Source organism: Mustela erminea, chromosome 7, assembly GCF_009829155.1.
Source record: "Mustela erminea isolate mMusErm1 chromosome 7, mMusErm1.Pri, whole genome shotgun sequence".
In the NCBI taxonomy this organism is placed as follows: domain Eukaryota; kingdom Metazoa; phylum Chordata; class Mammalia; order Carnivora; family Mustelidae; genus Mustela; species Mustela erminea.
This window is the reverse complement of record NC_045620.1, coordinates 60,936,201-60,951,227: the sequence shown is the minus strand read 5'-3', so window position 1 is coordinate 60,951,227 and position 15,027 is coordinate 60,936,201. Positions and strand designations below refer to the sequence as shown.

The window sequence follows — 15,027 nt, the reverse complement described above, 5'->3', positions numbered from 1 at the left end:
CCATACTGGCCCATAGGCCATATTTGTCAGCTCATCCATTCACAAGTTTTAAAATGGCTGTTGCTCTCTCTGCAGCAAAAAAAGAAATTCATCAAACTACATTATCACCCACCTCACATTTCCCCATCTTGCCATGTCACAAAAGAGTCTCAAATGTCTTGTTAAAATCAATATTCACTATCTGGCAACCTCTTCCTGTGTCACACTACTGATCCCATCCAAACAGGAACAAACTTGTTCTTAAGAGAATCCTTTGTGTCTCCCAGTAATCACTGCTGCCTTTTTATACGTTCACAAACATCTGTTTAATATTGCTTCTAGAATTTCATCAGACACTGACTTAAGCTCACCCATCTGTAGTCTCTAAACTACGCTTTCCCCCCTTGAAAACTGGTACATGTTCACTGAAATCATTTACAATCTTCTGGCATCCTATTTGCCTTGATTCACAAAATATTATCTAAAGTGGTTCCACAATCACATCTGCAAGTTCTTTCAGTGCCCAGGAGACCTAAATGCATTTTTAGCAGCTCTCATTATCTCTTCTATCTTGGCTTTAATTTCTTGTAACCATCTTCATTCTACCCATACCAATTTCAAAATCGTTTTTCCTGATAAATATGGCAACATCAAAGCAGGAGTCAAGCAGTTCGGCTTTTTCCATGTCATCTGTTTATACCATACCATCATCTGTTGTAAATAAAGCTATGTCTTTTTTATTTTTTTTCGTATGGCTTGTTTTGAAAGCCCTACACACAGGTGACTACATTCCTGGGACAGTCTGGTATATATCTGTTGCCTTCAGGTAAATGTTAATGGAGCCCTTTCTACTCGGAAAAGTATCCAGTTTGAACAGCTGGCTCCATAGCAAAAGCTGAGGAAATGGAGGTAGACCGCATTTCACAGGCTTGATGAGTTTTCGGGTCTCTCTCGCGCACTCAATAAAAAGAGAAAAACATCTCTGTTGTCTCTAGCCTCTGTTGTTCTAGATTCTAGAAATGAATCTAGGATTCATTTCCTGAATCTGCCATTTACTAGCTGTGTGATCTCAGAATGAGTTCTTTACTCTCTTTAACTACTGACTAGATTCTGTGGAACCTTTTATTATACAACCTAATACATGATCAAAGCACTTAGCACTGTATGCATATCATGGAGCAGATTCCCAGTAAATGTTATCTATTATTACGAGAAGCATCATTGCTAATGTTATTAATTTCCTCAACCCCCTCCACAGGGTCACAGTATGTGTAACCCTCTACTGGGGGTTTGTCCTTCCTTTTCCATAGTCACATTCTTTCTTCTCACCAATCTCTTGCTATCCATTTAAAGTCTACCTCCCCACAGTCCTGTAAAGTCTCTCCAATCCTGGTGAAGAAATCTTTGTCTCCACTAGAGACAAAGAAAGCTACAACATGCAGAGAAGTTTCTCCTCTGGCAAAGAAGCAACCTGTATCTATAACCTACATAATTTGAGAGCTACTCTAGCAGGAATGCACACACATATTCCATGAATCCCTCAGCATCTTTATTTCCTGGAACCAGATAATATACTCTCTTTCATCGTTCCCTTGGGAACACCCCCTGAAAATTTGGGAGATTTCAACTTTCAAATAGCTAGAGTAAATCACTCTAGCTGGATAGTATGACTATATTAATCTTCTGAGAATAAAGACTGACCTAAGCCATATTCAGATAAGGGCATTAGAAAAAGGGCTAGACAGAAAACAGTGATTGTTGGGGTTTCAGTGTCAACTACAAAATTTGCAACCATTTATTGAGTGACTACTACATGCCAAGACATGATAACCTAGGCATTTTATAAATGTTATCACACCTATTCCTCTCAGGAACTCTGCAGGAAAATGAGGCTCAGAGGGCTCACACACCCAAGGTGCCTAATTAATAAATGGCAGGAATAGCATTCACCTTAGGTCCTTTGCACGCAAAATCAGATATACCAGGCCTTTTTTTATGAAGACAATTCAAACTTGTTTTTAGACACAGTTGAAAAAATAGAAAGCCTCCATGAAAAACACAAAACTAGTAAGATTTTTATGTATTTTAGAGAAATAAATAAACCTTGTTAATTAAATGGATAGCTGACTTTAATCAATAATTTTGGTGATGAAAGTCAGGTATCCCAAGGGTGCTTTTTAACATAAGACTTATAAGACACACAAGGTCAGTACTTTGAAACAGATAACTACAATGAAGTAAAATTCCAGGAGACTCAAGAAAGGTATCACTTTGATTCATCCTGTGTACCAAAGAGAAAGTAGGTAAACATCATGAAATGGCCCAGGGTTGGTCTTAAATTTAGAAGATGGGTTTCTGTTATGAATTGAATGTTCAAATGTGGACATCCTAGTCCCCAGTATTACAGTATTTGGAGACAGAGTCTAATAAAGTTTAGATGAGGTCATGTGGTAGGATTGCCCCCCCTCCATGATGAGATTAATGCACCTATAAGAAGTGGAAGAATCCATAACCCCTCTCTCCACCATGTGAGGATAGAGCAAGAAGACGTGTCCACAAACTAGAAAGAGAGCCTCCTCAGAAATGGAATCAGCTGCCTGTCACCTTATCTCAGACTTCCCAGATCTCAGAACTGTGAGGCCCAGATGTCTGTTGTTTAAACTACCCAGGCTATGGATACTTTTGTTACAGGAGCCTGAACTAAGGTAAGCTCCTATCCTTGTCCATATACTTGCTACATGTTTGACTTTGTATAAGACATGTGGTGTTCCTGGGCCCTCCGGATTTAAATTTCTCTCTAAAAAAATATATATCCTCTTTCAATAAATAATGTTAGGACAACTAGAGATCAAAATACAAAAGAATGAAGTTGGACCCTGTGTAATGGAGACCCAAGACCACCACTATGTTCAGATATTTGCTAAAAGGACAGTGACTCAGTGTATAGTCACACTCATTACTAAGATTTGTTACAGCTACATAGTAAAGATACAAAGCTAGATCATAAGAGGAAAAGACACAAGAAAGTCTGAAGGAACCCATGTGCAGACTTTCTATGCTCTCTCCCTCTCATGAGGGGTCACACAGAGCACACTTTTCTCCCAGCAATAAAAAGGTAGCAACATGTGTACAATGCTTCTACCCAAGAAAGTCCATTAGAGACCAGGCACCCAAGATTTTTAAGGAAAGCTGATCTCAGAGGCACCTTCTTCCTAGCCCACACCAAAATTACAGACCCTCTGGGTAAAAAAAAAAAGCAAGAGATTCCTTCCTCATATCATACACAAAAATTAATGTGAAATAGATCACAGACCTAAGTGTAAGATCTAAAACTATAAAAATCTTAGAAAATACAGTAGTAAACCTTCATGAACTTTCTTAGATATGACACCAAAGTACAAGTAACAACAACAAAAAATAGAGTGGATTTCATCAACATCAGAATCTTTTGTGTTTCAAAGACTATCATCAAAAAAAAAAAAAGAGAGACACACAGAATGGTAGAAAATATTTGCAAATCACATTTCTGATAAGGGAGTTAGATCTCGAGTATACAAAGAACTCATACAACTCAATAATAAAAAGAAAATAACTTCTTTAAAAATGAGGAAAGAATATGAATAGACATTTCTCTTAAGAAGATACACAAATGGTCAATAAGCACATGAAAAGGCATCATCATACTTAGTCTTTAGGGAAATGCCAATCAAAATTACAATGAGATACCACTGCACAAGCATTACGATAATAATCGATCTATAATCACGATCTATAATCAAAAAGATAATAAGTATTGACAAAAATGTAAAAAATTAGAACCCTAAGGAGCTACTAGTGAAAATATAAAATGATGCAACTCTTTTGGAAAACAGTCTGGTGGTTCCTCAAACATCTAAACATATAGTTGCAACATACTAACCAACAATTCTACTCCTAGGCATATGCCCAAGAAAACTGAAAATACTCATCCACACAACAACCTGTATACAAATATTCAAAGCAGCATTACTGTAGTATCCAAAAAGTATAAAAAACTCAAATGTTCATCAGTTGATGAACAAATACATAAAACATGGTATAGACCATGGTATATTCAATGAAATACAATTCAGCAATAAAAAGTAACAAAGTACTGATATGTGTTACAATATGGATAAAACCTAAAAATGTTATGCTAAGCAAAATAAACCAGATACAAAGGCCACATATTATAGGATTCTACTTACATGAAAGGTCCAAAACAGGAACATCTACAGAGATAGGAAGTAGATCAGCGGTTTTCTAGAGTTGGAAGTTGATGGGGAGACGGGACAATGGTTAAAGGATATAGGATTTCTTTGGGGATCATGAAGGTGTCACAAAATTGAGTGTGTAAAGGATTGCACAACCCTGTGAATACAATGAAACCACTGAAACATACATCTATATGGATGAGTTGTACCAGTATGTGAATTATATTTCAATACAGCTATTTTTTAAAGAAAACTTTATGTCTTCATTTCTTCTAATCCAACGCAAGTTAACAGAAGGGCAATGAGAAAAACAGGGCTAATTCTGATCCAGAGGCCACATCAATGCTCCCATCTGGTTAAAGAGTCAGCCAAGAAGCCAGATGTCAGGACAAGAAGATGACCCCAGATCTGGCACTGATGCCTTGCAAAGTGCCTTTGAAAGAGGACAATGAAAGCTTATCTGGCATGAAACACAGCAGTGTCCACAGAATAAGCTTTATGATCCCAGCCATATGATGGGTTTCCTCAAAATTATAAAGAAATTAAGTTCTCCAAAACCACAAACACAAAATGCCTATGACCAGATGTATTAATCTGATCCATTCATTAACATTTAGAGAGTACCCCAAGGATCCAAGACACACAAGGGATGATGTTATTACCAAACACTGTGCGAAACACACCCTCTATTCCTGTTCAGCTCAACACTGGCCTCTGAGAACAGACGTTTTCACATTAACCTGCCTGGCTTCTATCTGGTTATCCACTAACTTGTCTCAGAGTCCTCTGAATAGGTAGTAGAGATGTCGGAGGAATAGAGTGAAAGTCCTGGCACTACAGTGGGGATGTGGATTATGCCAGGGAGCTCGATGTGTGCTATCTCATGTGTCCTCAACCACTCAGTGTGGGATAATGATATTGTAGGTGGGAATACGGAGGCACGGAAATGCTAACTCGACGAAGGTCACTCAGCTAAAGAGGAATGACATTGCACTTCAAAGCCTGTCAGTCTGGCTTCAGTAATGCCCTTCATCACCACGCTAACTGCTGTCAGCTCACCTATGCTATGTGCTTTTCCACCAGAATTTCTTATCTCTTCTAGACAACAGTCGAATGTTCTTCTGAATAATACATATAGTATTTCTCAGCATTATTAGGAAAAGTGTTTAAATACCTATTTTTATTTAATGATATCTATTTAAAATTTTAATTTGAGTAACGTTTTTACTTTACAATACTTTAGGGTGTGCAGAAATGTTGCCAAGACAGCGAGAAGAATCCCTGTATACTTCATCCTTCAGTTTACCCTACTGTTAACATCTCCCGTCACTCTGTGCATCTTCCATAACTAAAAAACCAACAATAACACACTTTTATTAACTAAATGCCACCACATTTTTTCCTGATGTCCTTTTTCTGTTCCCAAATTCCATCACATTATAGTTTGTGGCCATGGCTCCTTTGCCTCCTCTCACCTGCGACTGTTTCTCAGCCTTTTCTTATTTTTGATGATCTTGACAGTTTGAAGAGTGCTAGTCAGGCACTGTGTAGAATGTCTCTCGCTTTGGGTGTTACTGGTGTTTTCTCTTGTTGTTAGAACAAGATTATAGGTTTTTAGAAGACCAACGGAGGTGAAGTGTCATTGTCATCATATCTTATCAAGGTTACCTACTATCTCCATGACTTACCCTGCTAATACCCACCCGGATCACCTGGCTGAGGAAGCACTTGTCACTCCACACAAAATGCAGCCCATACTTTAGGGATGGGGAGTTAGGCTCCATCTCCTAGGGAGGCAGCAGGATTATATAACCATAATCTTAGTTTCAATGGAGTTAATCTGGCATGACATTTTAAAAAAATGAAACATGCCAAATGATCGAGTACTGCCCCACGCTGTTTGTAGTGACCCTGTCATGGTTCTGAGGGCTCACTGCTTGTCCAGCTTCTCATGTCTCAGAGTCACTGGAGTAAAATACACTTTCTGCAATGTAATAAAAAAGTGAACCAACCAACTTGCAGAGAAAGTAGAAAATACATTCCATTCTAGAAGATGTTTAATAGATAATAGGAGGGCAGAAGAAGGAAAAAAATAACCTGTGATAGAGGAGATGAAACATGCTGTACATATTTGTATGGACAAATATTAAACCGGAAGTTTCAAATGAGCCTATCAAGCCATATAGATATAAACGTCGAAAGTGAGGTATCAGGTTTTTTTTTTTTTTTTTTAGATTTTATTTATTTATTTGACAGAGAGAGATCACAAGTAGACAGGCAGGCAGAGAGAGAGAGAGGGAAGCAGGCTCCCTGCTGAGCAGAGAGCCCGATGCGGGCCTCGATCCCAGGACCCTGAGATCATGACCTGAGCCGAAGGCAGCGGCCTTAACCCACTGAGCCACCCAGGCGCCCAGGTATCAGGTTTTTTAAAGGAACTTTTCAAAGTTAATGTATCCAATGATTTCATGATTTTACATAAGCTTTGCCCACTCAGAGTAGGAAAAAAAAAGGAAGCCAGCAGGGAATTTTATATTTCTTTGAGAACAAAAAGCTGTGTTACGATTATGACCACCACTACCAATAGAGTAAGGGCTAGCAGGGTGGGGCTGAGTGCCTGCTCTCACTTCAGTGAAAAGAAAGAGTCAAGAAAGCAGAAAGTAGAAAGAAAAGAAGGTAGAATCTACGAAGAGCATTTGAGATGATTTCCCTAGAATCTGGGAGGCCTACTGGACTGGCAGCTGACACACAGCTAGAGGACCCCAGGCTAGCAAAAAATTGCAAAGAGAAGTGCCCGCATCCCATTATCAGCCTAAAGTGGGACAAAGGTGACTCAATCTGGGGAGCCAGAAATAGAATTTATGGTGGGAATGCTGGCCAGAGGTCATCCTGCCCAACAGACTTCCTTCCAGGAGATAATGTTATCCCAACAGGGTCTGGGGAGAACAGACTTCTATAAAGTCAGAAGCTTGGATGCAACTGAAGGAGAATCCTGCCCTAGCAAGGGTGCTATGGTATGATGGGCCCAGGAGAGGAACCAAAACAGTGTCCATGGGAAAGGTGCTTTAAAAGCAGCTAATGCTTCCAGAAGTATGGCAGACCAACTACTCTGGGGCCTACCGGTCAAACAATCATATTCTAGATAAAAATGCAATCATTATTGTTTTTTTAGGTTCAGAGGAAGCAAGAAAAATCACCAACAGGCACAAAGGAAAAAGCAATCAAACAAAAACCCCAGGCAATGAGCACAAGAAAGGAAAGGGTCCTATAAGGGACAGTGTTGTTTCAAACTGGCATTAGGGAAGGCCTGATGCATGTGGTTGGGCTGGAGCCATCAAGAAAAGCTTGGGGACACCTGGAAGGTGGTGAAATTGTCGCAGGACAGCAGTACCCCAGGGCTACTTGCAGAAGCAAATACAAATACTCTCCCAGAAAAGCTTCCTTGGTTTAAGTCCCAAGGCTTCATCTACAGATTAAGATCAATCAAATCAAATATGAACTAGCAATCAAGGCTTACTAAGTACACACGGAAACAAAACGCCATGCATGAGAGTCAGAAGAGATAGCAAACAACAGATTTAGACCGCCATGGACTTCAGAAGTTTCAATTACCAGAGACAGCCTATAAAATAATTATATATGAAATATTAAAGATGCAAAAAGATAGAATCATAAAAATAAACATGCAATAAGTGACTTTCAAAAATGACCAGGCAGTTTCAGTTTTGCAAGATTAAAACTGTGTTAGAGGGACACCTGGGTGGCTGTCAGGTAAGTATCTGACTTCCACTCAAGTCATGTTCTTGCTTCCTATGAGCCTAAGAAAACAATAATCCTACACTGGAGCTCCCTGTTCAGATGGGAGCCTGCTCTTCTGCCTCCCTCTGCCCCCACTCCACTTATGCTCTCTCTCTTTCTCAAATAAGTAAATAAAATCTTAAAAAATAAAAAAGTGCTAGAGATTGGTTGCACAACAATGTGAATGTACTTAATGCTAACTGAGCTTAACTGAACTGTACAACTTAACAATGGTTAAGATGGTAAGTCTTATGTGTAGACCACAGTTGTTGTTTTTTTTTTTTTTTAAGACCAGCATTTTTAAGAAGAACCAAATAAAACATTTAAAAATAAAAATTGTAGGGCGCCTGGGTGGCTCAGTGGGTTAAGCCGCTGCCTTCGGCTCAGGTCATGATCTCAGAGTCCTGGGATCGAGTCCCACATTGGGCTCCCTGCTCAGCAGAGAGCCTGCTTTCCTCTCTCTCTCTCTGCCTGCCTCTCCATCTACTTGTGATTTCTCTCTGTCAAATAAATAAATAAAATCTTTAAAATAAATAAATAAATAAATAAATAAATAAAGATTATAGTTATGGGGGCACCTGGGTGGTGCAGTCAGTAAAGTGTCTGACTTTTAATCTCAGCTCAGATCTTGATCAGGGTCATGAGTTCAAGTGCCACGTTGGACCCTTTGCTGGGCATGGAACCTACTTTTAAAAAAATTATAACTATTGGAAACTATGCACTAGCAAAATTATGTAGCATATCAGTCAAAGCTGAAAAGGAAATTAATGAGCTGGAAGAAAGAGCTAAAGAAGTTGCCTAAAAGGCCATCCAGGGAGAGAAGGAGATGAAAAATACAGAAGATACGTTAACCTACAGGTTGAATACAATGAGAAGGTCTAACATGAGTCTAATCACATTGGGATGCCTGGGTGGCTCAGTCCGTTAAGCATCTGCCCTCGGCTCAGGTCATGATCCTAGTGTCCTGGAATCAAGTCCCACGTCGTGCTCCTTACTCAGTGAGGAGCCTGCTTCTCCCTTTGCCTGCCACTATCCCTGCTTATACTCTCATGCTCTCTCCCTCTCTCTTTCTCTGGCAAATACATAAATAAAATCTTAAAAAAAAAAAAAAGTCTAATCACAGTCCTAGAAGAAAAGAACAGAAATGATAGAGAACAGATGAGACCTTCCTGAAGGTGGTAGGACATGAATCCACAGACAAACTAATCAGGGTAAATAAAAAGGAATCCAATCTAGACATATTGTAGAGAAACGGAAGAGCCCCAAAGACAAAGGATGTTAAACAGCAACTAAGCCCAGAAAATGCAAAGCCAGCTTATGACCAGACCAGTCAAGTAAGAAATCCTGTCCATTTCTTATATAATTACCTTCTTTCCCTCAACTCCTTTTCCCCCCAACGCAAACCCACTGAGAAGGAGCAGTTAAAATGCAGGGAAAAATGAAAAAGACACCAAATGCACCTCTTCTCCCATAATTAGAATGGATGGATGGATGTCTACAATCAGGTCTTAGCTGGGCAGGAAGAGTCTCACCTTTGAACAAGTGAAGTTTCTGAGGTTTTCACTAACATAATATGATAGTTTATTGAGCATTCTAACTGTTACTACAGTGAGACAGTGTGTTTTCAACTTAACAGAACTGTCCAGTGTAAAAAGTATAAAAAGAGAACCGTGAGTTAGCCTTCCTCAACAGAAAGGAGGTGATAAATTCCTGTTATTTCTATATTGCAAGCTGCCAGAGACCAGCACTATCTCCCACTGTTTGTTTTCCCAGGGCCAGAAACCACAGTTGGCCTGATAAACGCGTTCTGTGTAAATCCAAAAATGTATCATTATGTAGTGATAATTTCAGTGCCCTCATTCACCTCCACTCCCATTTCTAATGTGCAAAGTATTAATCTGCCAATCGTTTTGAAAAGCATCTATGCCGTGCTCTCTTTTATAAATTCTATAGATGCATGATGATCAGATGCTCTCCTTACACACTATCTAGCCAGAAAAAGGGATGAGATAATGAATAATACCCAAGGGAAGGAAATCCCTTTTTCAGCTGGTTTAAGTCTTGCCGATAATGTGCATACAACATTTTGCATTTACCATAAAGCTCTTCAATTAGTTCATAGGCAAGTTAACCTTCTAACTCCCAGAAAATATAATTCATGCACGTTTTATACCATGCAGCATCCTGCTAGCTATTATCCATCATTTACAAGTGTTATTTGTCTATAAAAATGACACTAAATTTTTGAAAAATGACACTGCTCTGCCTGCTTCTGGCTGTGTTTTAACAAATGGTACCACTGCAAAAGGCTTTAAGTCGTATAAGAAGCAATTAGTCAAAGAAGCCATAAATATTTTTTAAAAGGATATAAATGATTGCTTGTCCAGACAGCCAAATGTCTAAAGGCTGATACACAATAAAATAAGGGTTAACATAAAAGAGTACACTTCATTATTTACGGTTAATAAAGTTAATCAAATTCAGTGCTTCTTACTCATGCATGCATTTAAAGAGAAACATGAGTATGATATGCATATTTATGGAAAAGAGCCCAAAAGATCATTATCTCAAAAGAAAATCCAACAAAGAAAGAGATGCATAAAATGTTGCTATTATCTTATTACAACATAAACTGTTTTGCTTAAAACACAAACATTTATTTTAATTAAAACTATTAAGCTAAATATTTTCCACCACTGACAGCCATGACTAAAACATGCGTTCCAGGATTAATATTAAAATAATTTTTGGTCAGAGAAAAACATAGTCAGAGCCCTTCAACGTTCCTTTTTCTGGTATCTTATCCACCTATCCTGGAGTATTTTTGTTCTTCCATTCAAAAAATCTATTCTCAAAAGATATATTAGGATCTTTTTAAAACAAAATTAGATAAGCATAAGCTCATCAATCAGTAATTTCTAAATGCATTATCTTCAAGTGGCTTGGTCTTTTATGTCACTTATCTGCTCAAAATTAAGTGTAAAAGAGTCTCCAAGAAAAGAAGATAGAAAATTAACTTCATTTCATAATACGTTCTCCAATCATGCCAGCAGACAGCTGACATTATTACAGCTCACACTTATAAATCAGTGATTATATACACTAGTTAAGCCAGAAAAGAAATGAAGAAGGCAATTATATAGTGGTGAAATTCCCGAGAAGCACAGTTGTAGTCAATGTTGCTAAACAGCAGTTCACTTGTGGTTAAAAAAAAAAGTTTTTAAATCCCATCTCTAGGTATTTTGGGGGGAGGGGGGTGTCCATAGTGACTTCTGAGGGAAATGTGTGTTACATGCAATGTGTGTTACAAGCAGAAAAGCCAACAAAGAAATCAATGGATTGTCATTTTAATTCATTTTATTGTTTATTTTGAATTTAAATTCTAAAATTTCCATACATTGCTGAACAATAAAATAGTACTGAATCAAACTGAGACCAGAATATTTGGGGTGAGGTTGTGATAGCTATGTATCTACAGACACTTAGTAATGCATAAGCCCGTGGTAAATAAAGACACAAGAAGTCAGCCAAGCATGGTGTCCACACCCTCTTCTGCTCCTTGCCACTTGAATAAGGGCCAAAACACCACTTCTAATCTTATTTCCCATTTCTTAGGTGTGTTTCATTAACTCCTTTTTTACTGCACAGTTAAATACTCTAATTGGCACACTGTATACAGTTACTAGATGTCAATCATACTGGAATGCGTTTGTAATGGCCTACGGTCGAAGGGTTCTGGCGGACCCAGTGAAGTTCCCTTTATTTCTCACTTCTAGAGCCTGCACATGATAATACAACCTAAGCAGTGCATTGAGACAAAGTGGCTCATATCACTACAAGGAAAGGAATGTTCTCTCTTTCATCTTCTTTAAATTACTCTGAAGAAATGAGATATCCTTCTCGTTCACTCCAAATGAGCCCCAAACAATGTTCACCACTTTTGAAGTACCTTTTGACTGTCAAAGCATTTGCTAGTGTTCTATTTACTGAACCCCCCACAGCATCTCGGCAAGGACTGCTGGAGGAAATACTGTCCAAAATGACAGTTTTACAGAACAGAGAACTGGGGACATAGATTCAGAAAATGTGACAAGAGTCTGAGGGCTTCTGCAAAAGAGGGAACCACTTTTATTCACATCTCCAACTCTAGGGTGCTATCTGGAAGGAAATACTACTTACTACTCGTGATCCTGGGCAACTGCGATTCACTGACTTGCATCTTCATCCAAACCATCCTCCTCATAATTATCTCCCTCCCAGCTAGCAAACATGGAGAGCTGTTCATACTTTAACACTTGCTTAAAAAAAAAAAAAAAAAAAAAAAGGTATTGTTCAAAAGGCCAGACAGATAACCTTAAATTGCCTGTCCCCAGGGAAATGTGAAAAGTTCACTTCTTCCAGTCCAGTCCACAGCTAAGGAAAGAGCTGAAAAACCTGCAGGGGAAGGGCCTCTTATCTGTTTCCTTCCTGAGAGCTAATGGGGTGAGCACACAGACCCGAGGGTGTGTGTGTGCACATACGCACGCCCCTCTCCAAGCTCATCTGAGATCAATTAAGGGAGTTGTTTCGGAGTGATCAGTCTGTTCCCTGAAAGGTCAGACTTTCTGGTAAATATTTTTGATAACTCCACCCTGTCTAAACTAACCGCAATGGCAAAATTTTAAAAAAAAAAAAGAAAAACAAAACAAAACAAAAAACCCTAAATGGCATGCTAGAGAAAGGGTCTAAATTCCACTGATAAGCCAGTAAGTTCATTTCTAGTAATGGCTACTAAATATTCACAATGGCACCACATCATTTTATGTAAACTCATTTCTCTGGACATCTCAGGTCTCTAGGTACATTTAACACCTCTCTCCACAAGATAGGGCAAAGGTATTTATTAGCCCTATTTCACAAAAGAACTGTGGCCTAGAAAATTAAAAGACTCGTCTAAGCTAGAAACTGGTGACAAGGTAGAGACATGAATTCAGGTCTCCAAACTCTCTGCTAACTAAATAAAGGCCCAGAAGAGTCATAGAAAAGTCAACACAAACAGTGTCAGCTGTTATTTACACTGCCTACAATAAATATTTGTTCCAGAAAAAATAGTTCAAACAAGATGGGAAGTAGTTTAAACACAAAAGGCTGAAGGGTTCAGTATAGGAGAAAAATATGTTTGCTTTTACTACAGTGGAGGAGCTGTTCAGGAAGAGCCTGTCCTCCTGCCAAGGCTGGCCTGGGCTGCAGAGAGCCACAAGCTCATGGGCAAAATGGAACCAAGACACCTACTGTTATCAGCACAACTAACTCCTCTCTTAAAGTCCCAAGTTCTCATGCTTTCAATTGAACCACATCTTTAATTTGGAATATTTTGATTTGTGTTATCAATAATGACCAAGTCTCCTAATTCTGACATAGTTAAGTGATACCAAAGAAAAAGAAAATTAACTGGGGATCTAAGGAGGCTGAGAAAATATCACATTAAATGCAATGGGAAACAGCATGATACCTGCTTTCTGAAGGAGTGGGGAGAGTCCGTGGTTGAGATCATGGTTGGTGGTGGGGGCTGCAGTGGTTTCTTTTTGCAGGGGACTTGAATTTGGCTCCTGACACAGGTAGCCTAGAGTAGGAAAGCCACAGTAGGAAGAAGCCACATCTTTTTTAATAACACAGAGGCTGTCATGCAAAAGGAGGAGTGGGTTTATTCTGGATGGCTCCAGGGGGCAAACCCAGTAAGCAGCCAGAGCAGAGCATTGTGAATAATCTGAACTGCTCAGCAACAGCAGGGGCTGCCTGGAAAAATCAGAGCCTCATCTTCGAACTGCATGCAGCAGAAGCTCAGAAACACAAGGTAAAGGACATTGAGAGGGGAATTCCATACTGGGAATGTCAGACAAAATAAAACCTAGGATTCTTTCAAATGCTTAGGACTCTATGGTGGTTTTAAAACATCTCTGCACAGGCCCCCATGGCAGTTACTTCCAAATTATGGGAACTCTGGAATCACACAGATTTGAGTCCCGGTCTCAGCCCCACTGTTTCACAGCTGTGTGACACGAGGTAGCTCTTCCAACAATGTGTGGCCTCCGAACCTGGGTATTCATTAGAATCAACTGGGGAAACTACTGATCCATGAAGACATTCAGACCTATTCTCTAGAACTTCTAAAGCCTACCCACCAGAAGTTGGTCCAAGAATCTCCATTTTTAGAAAGTCCCCCTCAGGACTTGCTAGCAGACCAATTTGGGGACCACTGATAAACTTTTTTTTAGCCTACATCTTTATTGGTAAAACAGACTTAATGACAGTTTTTGCCTAAATGAGTCAGAGATAATTAAGTAAGATAACATGTAAAATACTTAGCTTGGTGCCTATCTCTAATAAACATTCAGTGTCCCTTAAAAAATGTGTTCTCCATAGTACATGATCAAGCTTAACTTAAGAGCACTCATTGATTAAAAATAAAGACAATGTGGCTTATGTGGAGTTAATGCTTGGCCATCGCCTGTTTTCTTATCTGTTTTCTCATCCTGTGTTCTTCTGGCAACATGAGCAACACCTGATGCAACATAATTTGAATTAGTTGAAATGTCTTATCTATGTGAATATTGCCTTAAAATCAATTTAACATAAAGTTACATTTGAAAACTGACTGTAGCACTATATAAAGCTTATGACTTTTTGGTCTTTCACAACAATAAAAAGCTCAAGATATAAATTCTCTCCATAGATGAGTTTCAAGTTCATATTTATTCTAGCATACTCGGGTAAAGAAAGAAGACCCCATTTCTCATCTTCCCTGTATCAAACAGCCATAGTCACTCATTTAAAATCCTGCAAAGCACTGAAATGCAAGAATTATCCTGTTCTGACATTTCTATCAGCACAAATGGCTTCAATTCTTTAATTGTAAGGCTAAAGGTTAACATTCACCCTAGACACTAGGGTGAATGTTAAAAATAGCCCCAGAAAGAAAGAAAGAAAGAAAGAACGAACAAACTAATTGAAGAAATTTATATGAAATGAAAAAATGTCTCCC

General features: G+C 38.8%; 1 protein-coding gene across 1 annotated transcript in view; it reads right to left on the bottom strand.

The window, feature by feature from the left end:
- AFF3 (AF4/FMR2 family member 3) overlaps nt 1–14,634 on the bottom strand; it is a 516,827-nt gene extending 502,193 nt beyond the window's left edge. Inside the window, exon 1 of the mRNA XM_032351829.1 lies at nt 13,498–14,634. The gene's annotated coding sequence lies outside the window, so the exon portion shown is untranslated. The remainder of the gene's footprint in view (nt 1–13,497) is intronic.
- Nucleotides 14,635–15,027: the final 393 nt, after the last annotated feature.